The sequence below is a fragment of the Triturus cristatus genome, chromosome 8, assembly GCF_964204655.1.
Source record: "Triturus cristatus chromosome 8, aTriCri1.1, whole genome shotgun sequence".
Taxonomy (NCBI): domain Eukaryota; kingdom Metazoa; phylum Chordata; class Amphibia; order Caudata; family Salamandridae; genus Triturus; species Triturus cristatus.
The window spans coordinates 736079040-736091101 of record NC_140591.1 but is presented as its reverse complement, the minus strand read 5'-3'; the positions used below and the strand labels follow the sequence as shown (position 1 = coordinate 736091101).

Genomic DNA, 12062 nt, shown 5'->3' with positions numbered 1-12062 from the left:
TTTTATTCCGTCCCAGCTTTGGACACGTCTTACAGGAAGTCAGCCCTTATTTATATATTTCTTCAGTGGCTGAAGCTTAATGAGAAAGAGTAACAAGTTGTTCATAACAACATAAGAAACACATTGTGCATTTTCTCTCAAATACTCCTTCACTTTGTGCCAAAAGAAATACCAAGGTGAATACCTAGGCCACAGATTCAAGCTAAAGATCTTCCTGCTGAATGCAAGGCGCATTAAAAACTGCATATCGCTGGACTAAAGCATTCCTTGCATAGCCTCTAACATCATAACATAACTGAGCTGCTAGCAGCAAGCTAACCAATACCTTTCTGAAATGAGAATGACATGTGCTTATCTGCTCAATCAGTGCTCAATCAGGCTCGATCAGGCGAGATTTAGAAAAGGTGGAAAGGGTCCAAGTGGATGCCCCTTCCTTTTTAGGGTGGGTCCTGCTGACTATCATAGGATTGCTTGTAAAAGTGGCCAGGGTCAGAGGAAAAGCTGCCAACACTTCTTAGCGTTCTCTATAGATGCAGCCATTTTCTGTGACTGTAATTTCGGCCTTTTCCCAGAAGTCTCTATTCTGCCTATGCAAATTAACAAAAGCAGTGCTTATTCCTCACTTGCTCAAATGTCCTTCCTGTCCAGAAAGCTCTGATTAAGCATGCTTATTTTCTTTTTCTGGGATATTTTAAATTGTTTCGCTGTCCAGTCTGTGGCAGTAGAAAGCTGCTTATGATGCCAGGTTTTGATGAATCCCCAAGGTACAAGTACAGAGGAATATATCAGTCTCTAGGATATGGAACTTTTAGCTAACACATCACAATATGTGATGCTTGCCAAGAAAACACTACATTCTGGAGCGCTGATGATCAGAACATTCTGCTCCTGAAGGATAGAAAAGACAGCTTGATTGAAATAAAGTCTGTTTATATTGACGCTCTCTCTCTCCCTATATATACATACATGCATACACACACACACACAGGTATGTCATGCATTTCTTCAGATTTGTTTCAACCATTTACCATTTATTGGAGAATCCCTACTTTTCAAGTGACTGCAAATGAAGTCATCTCTGGCACTTTTTGTGCAAAGTAAGAGACACACATGACACCTTATTATAAAAGTCATCGGTTTCTTTGTTACTGTGTACTTTCAAAGCATGGGGATTTCACACGTCAGGTAAACCTGATTACCACTACACAACAAAAGCAGATGCAGCTTTCTTATCTATGTCGTGATAGAACAGTTGTGAATTGAGTAGAAGAAGGGCCCTGATGTGATACTTATTACATGCAGCCTGTAAGATAGTCAAACATGCAGGCTAGGAAGGAAGATGCAAATATCAATGTATTAGAAAAACACCTAAAGGCGAGTGATATGCTTTCATTCATGCATGGCTAGGAAAAATCGCCATACTGTTGCAAACATTCTTACACCACCAACTGGAAATAAATGATTCTGACATTAAACGTAAAGGTGAGAATGCATTTGTATCATCACCTTGAGAAGGATCATCTTGGAATTGAGCCGAGGGCCTCTGCACTCAAAGCCAGAAACACTCCACTAAAATAAGATTCCTGTTGGTGCCAACAATTCTCCATGTTAATGCTTGTTCTAGGTGAGCAGTGAACCGATTACAGGGCTCTTTTGAAAGCAAGGTCTGAGAACCAACAGATACATCCACACGCCGATTACTTTAGTGTTTTGAGAGAATTCCCTTTCTTGGAACGAGATTGCATGAAATAATCTTCAGGACTTGGACAATTCCATGGCAAAACGGCACCTATCAACATTGTAGCCAACACAATATAACAACTAATTCTGCCCGGTTTCGAACCGGGGACCTTTCGCGTGTGAGGCGAACTTGATAACCACTACACTACAGAAACAGATACCTACAGTTGATTTTTCTGTAATGAAACTGCTCCGAACTGGCTATTCCATGGGCCTCTGGCTTTAGATTTCTTTCATGCAACCTGCCCGACATCCCTAGCTGAACGCTCGTACATGCCATGCAAGACCAGATGTTTGGTATTAGCTCAGACTGGGCAGGGCTGAAGCATGAGACTCTAGCAAAGAATTATCCACTACTGCAAAGAAAAAATTGATGTTGGTTTTGAAACGCAAACTTCAAAACAACTTGAAAAGAGTACCAAGAAAAGGGCTCGTCCGGGATTTGAACCCGGGACCTCTCGCACCCAAAGCGAGAATCATACCCCTAGACCAACGAGCCCTCAAAATCCTCTTACCTCTCAAAAGCTAATACCGGCTCTAAGCCCGCAATGAAGATCATGCTGGTATCTTTATGATGCTTGGTCTGTGAATACGCATGAAAGTCAGTCTCAACTTACCCTTTCTCAAACGATAGCACTATCATTTACAAGTGTCTCCTTTTATTCCGTCCCAGCTTTGGACACGTCTTACAGGAAGTCAGCCCTTATTTATATATTTCTTCAGTGGCTGAAGCTTAATGAGAAAGAGTAACAAGTTGTTCATAACAACATAAGAAACACATTGTGCATTTTCTCTTAAATACTCCTTCACTTTGTGCCAAAAGAAATACCAAGGTGAATACCTAGGCCACAGATTCAAGCTAAAGATCTTCCTGCTGAATGCAAGGCGCAATAAAAACTGCATATCGCTGGACTAAAGCATTCCTTGCATAGCCTCTAACATCATAACATAACTGAGCTGCTAGCAGCAAGCTAACCAATACCTTTCTGAAATGAGAATGACATGTGCTTATCTGCTCAACCAGTGCTCAATCAGGCTCGATCAGGCGAGATTTAGAAAAGGTGGAAAGGGTCCAAGTGGATGCCCCTTCCTTTTTAGGGTGGGTCCTGCTGACTATCATAGGATTGCTTGTAAAAGTGGCCAGGGTCAGAGGAAAAGCTGCCAACACTTCTTAGCGTTCTCTATAGATGCAGCCATTTTCTGTGACTGTAATTTCGGCCTTTTCCCAGAAGTCTCTATTCTGCCTATGCAAATTAACAAAAGCAGTGCTTATTCCTCACTTGCTCAAATGTCCTTCCTGTCCAGAAAGCTCTGATTAAGCATGCTTATTTTCTTTTTCTGGGATATTTTAAATTGTTTCGCTGTCCAGTCTGTGGCAGTAGAAAGCTGCTTATGATGCCAGGTTTTGATGAATCCCCAAGGTACAAGTACAGAGGAATATATCAGTCTCTAGGATATGGAACTTTTAGCTAACACATCACAATATGTGATGCTTGCCAAGAAAACACTACATTCTGGAGCGCTGATGATCAGAACATTCTGCTCCTGAAGGATAGAAAAGACAGCTTGATTGAAATAAAGTCTGTTTATATTGACGCTCTCTCTCTCCCTATATATACATACATGCATACACACACACACACAGGTATGTCATGCATTTCTTCAGATTTGTTTCAACCATTTACCATTTATTGGAGAATCCCTACTTTTCAAGTGACTGCAAATGAAGTCATCTCTGGCACTTTTTGTGCAAAGTAAGAGACACACATGACACCTTTTTATAAAAGTCATCGGTTTCTTTGTTACTGTGTACTTTCAAAGCATGGGGCTTTCACACGTCAGGTAAACCTGATTACCACTACACAACAAAAGCAGATGCAGCTTTCTTATCTATGTCGTGATAGAACAGTTGTGAATTGAGTAGAAGAAGGGCCCTGATGTGATACTTATTACATGCAGCCTGTAAGATAGTCAAACATGCAGGCTAGGAAGGAAGATGCAAATATCAATGTATTAGAAAAACACCTAAAGGCGAGTGATATGCTTTCATTCATGCATGGCTAGGAAAAATCGCCATACTGTTGCAAACATTCTTACACCACCAACTGGAAATAAATGATTCTGACATTAAACGTAAAGGTGACAATGCATTTGTATCATCACCCTGAGAAGGATCATCTTGGAATTGAGCCGAGGGCCTCTGCACTCAAAGCCAGAAACACTCCACTAAAATAAGATTCCTGTTGGTGCCAACAATTCTCCATGTTAATGCTTGTTCTAGGTGAGCAGTGAACCGATTGCAGGGCTCTTTTGAAAGCAAGGTCTGAGAACCAACAGATACATCCACACGCCGATTACTTTAGTGTTTTGAGAGAATTCCCTTTCTTGGAACGAGATTGCATGAAATAATCTTCAGGGCTTGGACAATTCCATGGCAAAACGGCACCTATCAACATTGTAGCCAACACAATATAACAACTGTTTCTGCCCGGTTTCGAACCGGGGACCTTTCGCGTGTGAGGCGAACGTGATAACCACTACACTACAGAAACAGATACCTACAGTTGATTTTTCTGTAATGAAACTGCTCCGAACTGGCTATTCCATGGGCCTCTGGCTTTAGATTTCTTTCATGCAACCTGCCCGACATCCCTAGCTGAACGCTCGTACATGCCATGCAAGACCAGATGTTTGGTATTAGCTCAGACTGGGCAGGGCTGAAGCATGAGACTCTAGCAAAGAATTATCCACTACTGCAAAGAAAAAATTGATGTTGGTTTTGAAACGCAAACTTCAAAACAACTTGAAAAGAGTACCAAGAAAAGGGCTCGTCCGGGATTTGAACCCGGGACCTCTCGCACCCAAAGCGAGAATCATACCCCTAGACCAACGAGCCCTCAAAATCCTCTTACCTCTCAAAAGCTAATACCGGCTCTAAGCCCGCAATGAAGATCATGCTGGTATCTTTATGATGCTTGGTCTGTGAATACGCATGAAAGTCAGTCTCAACTTACCCTTTCTCAAACGATAGCACTATCATTTACAAGTGTCTCCTTTTATTCCGTCCCAGCTTTGGACACGTCTTACAGGAAGTCAGCCCTTATTTATATATTTCTTCAGTGGCTGAAGCTTAATGAGAAAGAGTAACAAGTTGTTCATAACAACATAAGAAACACATTGTGCATTTTCTCTTAAATACTCCTTCACTTTGTGCCAAAAGAAATACCAAGGTGAATACCTAGGCCACAGATTCAAGCTAAAGATCTTCCTGCTGAATGCAAGGCGCATTAAAAACTGCATATCGCTGGACTAAAGCATTCCTTGCATAGCCTCTAACATCATAACATAACTGAGCTGCTAGCAGCAAGCTAACCAATACCTTTCTGAAATGAGAATGACATGTGCTTATCTGCTCAATCAGTGCTCAATCAGGCTCGATCAGGCGAGATTTAGAAAAGGTGGAAAGGGTCCAAGTGGATGCCCCTTCCTTTTGAGGGTGGGTCCTGCTGACTATCATAGGATTGCTTGTAAAAGTGGCCAGGGTCAGAGGAAAAGCTGCCAACACTTCTTAGCGTTCTCTATAGATGCAGCCATTTTCTGTGACTGTAATTTCGGCCTTTTCCCAGAAGTCTCTATTCTGCCTATGCAAATTAACAAAAGCAGTGCTTATTCCTCACTTGCTCAAATGTCCTTCCTGTCCAGAAAGCTCTGATTAAGCATGCTTATTTTCTTTTTCTGGGATATTTTAAATTGTTTCGCTGTCCAGTCTGTGGCAGTAGAAAGCTGCTTATGATGCCAGGTTTTGATGAATCCCCAAGGTACAAGTACAGAGGAATATATCAGTCTCTAGGATATGGAACTTTTAGCTAACACATCACAATATGTGATGCTTGCCAAGAAAACACTACATTCTGGAGCGCTGATGATCAGAACATTCTGCTCCTGAAGGATAGAAAAGACAGCTTGATTGAAATAAAGTCTGTTTATATTGACGCTCTCTCTCTCCCTATATATACATACATGCATACACACACACACACAGGTATGTCATGCATTTCTTCAGATTTGTTTCAACCATTTACCATTTATTGGAGAATCCCTACTTTTCAAGTGACTGCAAATGAAGTCATCTCTGGCACTTTTTGTGCAAAGTAAGAGACACACATGACACCTTATTATAAAAGTCATCGGTTTCTTTGTTACTGTGTACTTTCAAAGCATGGGGATTTCACACGTCAGGTAAACCTGATTACCACTACACAACAAAAGCAGATGCAGCTTTCTTATCTATGTCGTGATAGAACAGTTGTGAATTGAGTAGAAGAAGGGCCCTGATGTGATACTTATTACATGCAGCCTGTAAGATAGTCAAACATGCAGGCTAGGAAGGAAGATGCAAATATCAATGTATTAGAAAAACACCTAAAGGCGAGTGATATGCTTTCATTCATGCATGGCTAGGAAAAATCGCCATACTGTTGCAAACATTCTTACACCACCAACTGGAAATAAATGATTCTGACATTAAACGTAAAGGTGAGAATGCATTTGTATCATCACCTTGAGAAGGATCATCTTGGAATTGAGCCGAGGGCCTCTGCACTCAAAGCCAGAAACACTCCACTAAAATAAGATTCCTGTTGGTGCCAACAATTCTCCATGTTAATGCTTGTTCTAGGTGAGCAGTGAACCGATTACAGGGCTCTTTTGAAAGCAAGGTCTGAGAACCAACAGATACATCCACACGCCGATTACTTTAGTGTTTTGAGAGAATTCCCTTTCTTGGAACGAGATTGCATGAAATAATCTTCAGGACTTGGACAATTCCATGGCAAAACGGCACCTATCAACATTGTAGCCAACACAATATAACAACTAATTCTGCCCGGTTTCGAACCGGGGACCTTTCGCGTGTGAGGCGAACTTGATAACCACTACACTACAGAAACAGATACCTACAGTTGATTTTTCTGTAATGAAACTGCTCCGAACTGGCTATTCCATGGGCCTCTGGCTTTAGATTTCTTTCATGCAACCTGCCCGACATCCCTAGCTGAACGCTCGTACATGCCATGCAAGACCAGATGTTTGGTATTAGCTCAGACTGGGCAGGGCTGAAGCATGAGACTCTAGCAAAGAATTATCCACTACTGCAAAGAAAAAATTGATGTTGGTTTTGAAACGCAAACTTCAAAACAACTTGAAAAGAGTACCAAGAAAAGGGCTCGTCCGGGATTTGAACCCGGGACCTCTCGCACCCAAAGCGAGAATCATACCCCTAGACCAACGAGCCCTCAAAATTCTCTTACCTCTCAAAAGCTAATACCGGCTCTAAGCCCGCAATGAAGATCATGCTGGTATCTTTATGATGCTTGGTCTGTGAATACGCATGAAAGTCAGTCTCAACTTACCCTTTCTCAAACGATAGCACTATCATTTACAAGTGTCTCCTTTTATTCCGTCCCAGCTTTGGACACGTCTTACAGGAAGTCAGCCCTTATTTATATATTTCTGCAGTGGCTGAAGCTTAATGAGAAAGAGTAACAAGTTGTTCATAACAACATAAGAAACACATTGTGCATTTTCTCTCAAATACTCCTTCACTTTGTGCCAAAAGAAATACCAAGGTGAATACCTAGGCCACAGATTCAAGCTAAAGATCTTCCTGCTGAATGCAAGGCGCAATAAAAACTGCATATCGCTGGACTAAAGCATTCCTTGCATAGCCTCTAACATCATAACATAACTGAGCTGCTAGCAGCAAGCTAACCAATACCTTTCTGAAATGAGAATGACATGTGCCTATCTGCTCAATCAGTGCTCAATCAGGCTCGATCAGGCGAGATTTAGAAAAGGTGGAAAGGGTCCAAGTGGATGCCCCTTCCTTTTTAGGGTGGGTCCTGCTGACTATCATAGGATTGCTTGTAAAAGTGGCCAGGGTCAGAGGAAAAGCTGCCAACACTTCTTAGCGTTCTCTATAGATGCAGCCATTTTCTGTGACTGTAATTTCGGCCTTTTCCCAGAAGTCTCTATTCTGCCTATGCAAATTAACAAAAGCAGTGCTTATTCCTCACTTGCTCAAATGTCCTTCCTGTCCAGAAAGCTCTGATTAAGCATGCTTATTTTCTTTTTCTGGGATATTTTAAATTGTTTCGCTGTCCAGTCTGTGGCAGTAGAAAGCTGCTTATGATGCCAGGTTTTGATGAATCCCCAAGGTACAAGTACAGAGGAATATATCAGTCTCTAGGATATGGAACTTTTAGCTAACACATCACAATATGTGATGCTTGCCAAGAAAACACTACATTCTGGAGCGCTGATGATCAGAACATTCTGCTCCTGAAGGATAGAAAAGACAGCTTGATTGAAATAAAGTCTGTTTATATTGACGCTCTCTCTCTCCCTATATATACATACATGCATACACACACACACACAGGTATGTCATGCATTTCTTCAGATTTGTTTCAACCATTTACCATTTATTGGAGAATCCCTACTTTTCAAGTGACTGCAAATGAAGTCATCTCTGGCACTTTTTGTGCAAAGTAAGAGACACACATGACACCTTTTTATAAAAGTCATCGGTTTCTTTGTTACTGTGTACTTTCAAAGCATGGGGCTTTCACACGTCAGGTAAACCTGATTACCACTACACAACAAAAGCAGATGCAGCTTTCTTATCTATGTCGTGATAGAACAGTTGTGAATTGAGTAGAAGAAGGGCCCTGATGTGATACTTATTACATGCAGCCTGTAAGATAGTCAAACATGCAGGCTAGGAAGGAAGATGCAAATATCAATGTATTAGAAAAACACCTAAAGGCGAGTGATATGCTTTCATTCATGCATGGCTAGGAAAAATCGCCATACTGTTGCAAACATTCTTACACCACCAACTGGAAATAAATGATTCTGACATTAAACGTAAAGGTGACAATGCATTTGTATCATCACCCTGAGAAGGATCATCTTGGAATTGAGCCGAGGGCCTCTGCACTCAAAGCCAGAAACACTCCACTAAAATAAGATTCCTGTTGGTGCCAACAATTCTCCATGTTAATGCTTGTTCTAGGTGAGCAGTGAACCGATTGCAGGGCTCTTTTGAAAGCAAGGTCTGAGAACCAACAGATACATCCACACGCCGATTACTTTAGTGTTTTGAGAGAATTCCCTTTCTTGGAACGAGATTGCATGAAATAATCTTCAGGGCTTGGACAATTCCATGGCAAAACGGCACCTATCAACATTGTAGCCAACACAATATAACAACTGTTTCTGCCCGGTTTCGAACCGGGGACCTTTCGCGTGTGAGGCGAACGTGATAACCACTACACTACAGAAACAGATACCTACAGTTGATTTTTCTGTAATGAAACTGCTCCGAACTGGCTATTCCATGGGCCTCTGGCTTTAGATTTCTTTCATGCAACCTGCCCGACATCCCTAGCTGAACGCTCGTACATGCCATGCAAGACCAGATGTTTGGTATTAGCTCAGACTGGGCAGGGCTGAAGCATGAGACTCTAGCAAAGAATTATCCACTACTGCAAAGAAAAAATTGATGTTGGTTTTGAAACGCAAACTTCAAAACAACTTGAAAAGAGTACCAAGAAAAGGGCTCGTCCGGGATTTGAACCCGGGACCTCTCGCACCCAAAGCGAGAATCATACCCCTAGACCAACGAGCCCTCAAAATCCTCTTACCTCTCAAAAGCTAATACCGGCTCTAAGCCCGCAATGAAGATCATGCTGGTATCTTTATGATGCTTGGTCTGTGAATACGCATGAAAGTCAGTCTCAACTTACCCTTTCTCAAACGATAGCACTATCATTTACAAGTGTCTCCTTTTATTCCGTCCCAGCTTTGGACACGTCTTACAGGAAGTCAGCCCTTATTTATATATTTCTTCAGTGGCTGAAGCTTAATGAGAAAGAGTAACAAGTTGTTCATAACAACATAAGAAACACATTGTGCATTTTCTCTTAAATACTCCTTCACTTTGTGCCAAAAGAAATACCAAGGTGAATACCTAGGCCACAGATTCAAGCTAAAGATCTTCCTGCTGAATGCAAGGCGCAATAAAAACTGCATATCGCTGGACTAAAGCATTCCTTGCATAGCCTCTAACATCATAACATAACTGAGCTGCTAGCAGCAAGCTAACCAATACCTTTCTGAAATGAGAATGACATGTGCCTATCTGCTCAATCAGTGCTCAATCAGGCTCGATCAGGCGAGATTTAGAAAAGGTGGAAAGGGTCCAAGTGGATGCCCCTTCCTTTTTAGGGTGGGTCCTGCTGACTATCATAGGATTGCTTGTAAAAGTGGCCAGGGTCAGAGGAAAAGCTGCCAACACTTCTTAGCGTTCTCTATAGATGCAGCCATTTTCTGTGACTGTAATTTCGGCCTTTTCCCAGAAGTCTCTATTCTGCCTATGCAAATTAACAAAAGCAGTGCTTATTCCTCACTTGCTCAAATGTCCTTCCTGTCCAGAAAGCTCTGATTAAGCATGCTTATTTTCTTTTTCTGGGATATTTTAAATTGTTTCGCTGTCCAGTCTGTGGCAGTAGAAAGCTGCTTATGATGCCAGGTTTTGATGAATCCCCAAGGTACAAGTACAGAGGAATATATCAGTCTCTAGGATATGGAACTTTTAGCTAACACATCACAATATGTGATGCTTGCCAAGAAAACACTACATTCTGGAGCGCTGATGATCAGAACATTCTGCTCCTGAAGGATAGAAAAGACAGCTTGATTGAAATAAAGTCTGTTTATATTGACGCTCTCTCTCTCCCTATATATACATACATGCATACACACACACACACAGGTATGTCATGCATTTCTTCAGATTTGTTTCAACCATTTACCATTTATTGGAGAATCCCTACTTTTCAAGTGACTGCAAATGAAGTCATCTCTGGCACTTTTTGTGCAAAGTAAGAGACACACATGACACCTTTTTATAAAAGTCATCGGTTTCTTTGTTACTGTGTACTTTCAAAGCATGGGGCTTTCACACGTCAGGTAAACCTGATTACCACTACACAACAAAAGCAGATGCAGCTTTCTTATCTATGTCGTGATAGAACAGTTGTGAATTGAGTAGAAGAAGGGCCCTGATGTGATACTTATTACATGCAGCCTGTAAGATAGTCAAACATGCAGGCTAGGAAGGAAGATGCAAATATCAATGTATTAGAAAAACACCTAAAGGCGAGTGATATGCTTTCATTCATGCATGGCTAGGAAAAATCGCCATACTGTTGCAAACATTCTTACACCACCAACTGGAAATAAATGATTCTGACATTAAACGTAAAGGTGACAATGCATTTGTATCATCACCCTGAGAAGGATCATCTTGGAATTGAGCCGAGGGCCTCTGCACTCAAAGCCAGAAACACTCCACTAAAATAAGATTCCTGTTGGTGCCAACAATTCTCCATGTTAATGCTTGTTCTAGGTGAGCAGTGAACCGATTGCAGGGCTCTTTTGAAAGCAAGGTCTGAGAACCAACAGATACATCCACACGCCGATTACTTTAGTGTTTTGAGAGAATTCCCTTTCTTGGAACGAGATTGCATGAAATAATCTTCAGGGCTTGGACAATTCCATGGCAAAACGGCACCTATCAACATTGTAGCCAACACAATATAACAACTGTTTCTGCCCGGTTTCGAACCGGGGACCTTTCGCGTGTGAGGCGAACGTGATAACCACTACACTACAGAAACAGATACCTACAGTTGATTTTTCTGTAATGAAACTGCTCCGAACTGGCTATTCCATGGGCCTCTGGCTTTAGATTTCTTTCATGCAACCTGCCCGACATCCCTAGCTGAACGCTCGTACATGCCATGCAAGACCAGATGTTTGGTATTAGCTCAGACTGGGCAGGGCTGAAGCATGAGACTCTAGCAAAGAATTATCCACTACTGCAAAGAAAAAATTGATGTTGGTTTTGAAACGCTAACTTCAAAACAACTTGAAAAGAGTACCAAGAAAAGGGCTCGTCCGGGATTTGAACCCGGGACCTCTCGCACCCAAAGCGAGAATCATACCCCTAGACCAACGAGCCCTCAAAATCCTCTTACCTCTCAAAAGCTAATACCGGCTCTAAGCCCGCAATGAAGATCATGCTGGTATCTTTATGATGCTTGGTCTGTGAATACGCATGAAAGTCAGTCTCAACTTACCCTTTCTCAAACGATAGCACTATCATTTACAAGTGTCTCCTTTTATTCCGTCCCAGCTTTGGACACGTCTTACAGGAAGTCAGCCCTTATTTATATATTTCTTCAGTGGCTGAAGCT

At 41.7% G+C, this 12062-nt stretch overlaps 8 non-coding genes across 8 annotated transcripts; all 8 read right to left on the bottom strand.

The window, feature by feature from the left end:
• Positions 1–2167: 2167 nt before the first annotated feature.
• Positions 2168–2239, bottom strand: TRNAP-UGG (transfer RNA proline (anticodon UGG)). Its single transcript has one exon. It is a non-coding gene; the product is annotated as a tRNA-Pro (tRNA).
• A 1980-nt stretch (positions 2240–4219) lies between these two features.
• On the bottom strand, positions 4220–4292 carry TRNAV-CAC (transfer RNA valine (anticodon CAC)). The gene has a single exon. It is a non-coding gene; the product is annotated as a tRNA-Val (tRNA).
• Positions 4293–4564: 272 nt separating this feature from the next.
• On the bottom strand, positions 4565–4636 carry TRNAP-UGG (transfer RNA proline (anticodon UGG)). The gene has a single exon. It is a non-coding gene; the product is annotated as a tRNA-Pro (tRNA).
• A 2325-nt stretch (positions 4637–6961) lies between these two features.
• TRNAP-UGG (transfer RNA proline (anticodon UGG)) lies at positions 6962–7033 on the bottom strand. Its single transcript has one exon. It is a non-coding gene; the product is annotated as a tRNA-Pro (tRNA).
• Positions 7034–9013: 1980 nt separating this feature from the next.
• Positions 9014–9086, bottom strand: TRNAV-CAC (transfer RNA valine (anticodon CAC)). The gene has a single exon. It is a non-coding gene; the product is annotated as a tRNA-Val (tRNA).
• Positions 9087–9358: 272 nt separating this feature from the next.
• TRNAP-UGG (transfer RNA proline (anticodon UGG)) lies at positions 9359–9430 on the bottom strand. The gene has a single exon. It is a non-coding gene; the product is annotated as a tRNA-Pro (tRNA).
• Positions 9431–11410: 1980 nt separating this feature from the next.
• TRNAV-CAC (transfer RNA valine (anticodon CAC)) lies at positions 11411–11483 on the bottom strand. The gene has a single exon. It is a non-coding gene; the product is annotated as a tRNA-Val (tRNA).
• Positions 11484–11755: 272 nt separating this feature from the next.
• On the bottom strand, positions 11756–11827 carry TRNAP-UGG (transfer RNA proline (anticodon UGG)). Its single transcript has one exon. It is a non-coding gene; the product is annotated as a tRNA-Pro (tRNA).
• Positions 11828–12062: the final 235 nt, after the last annotated feature.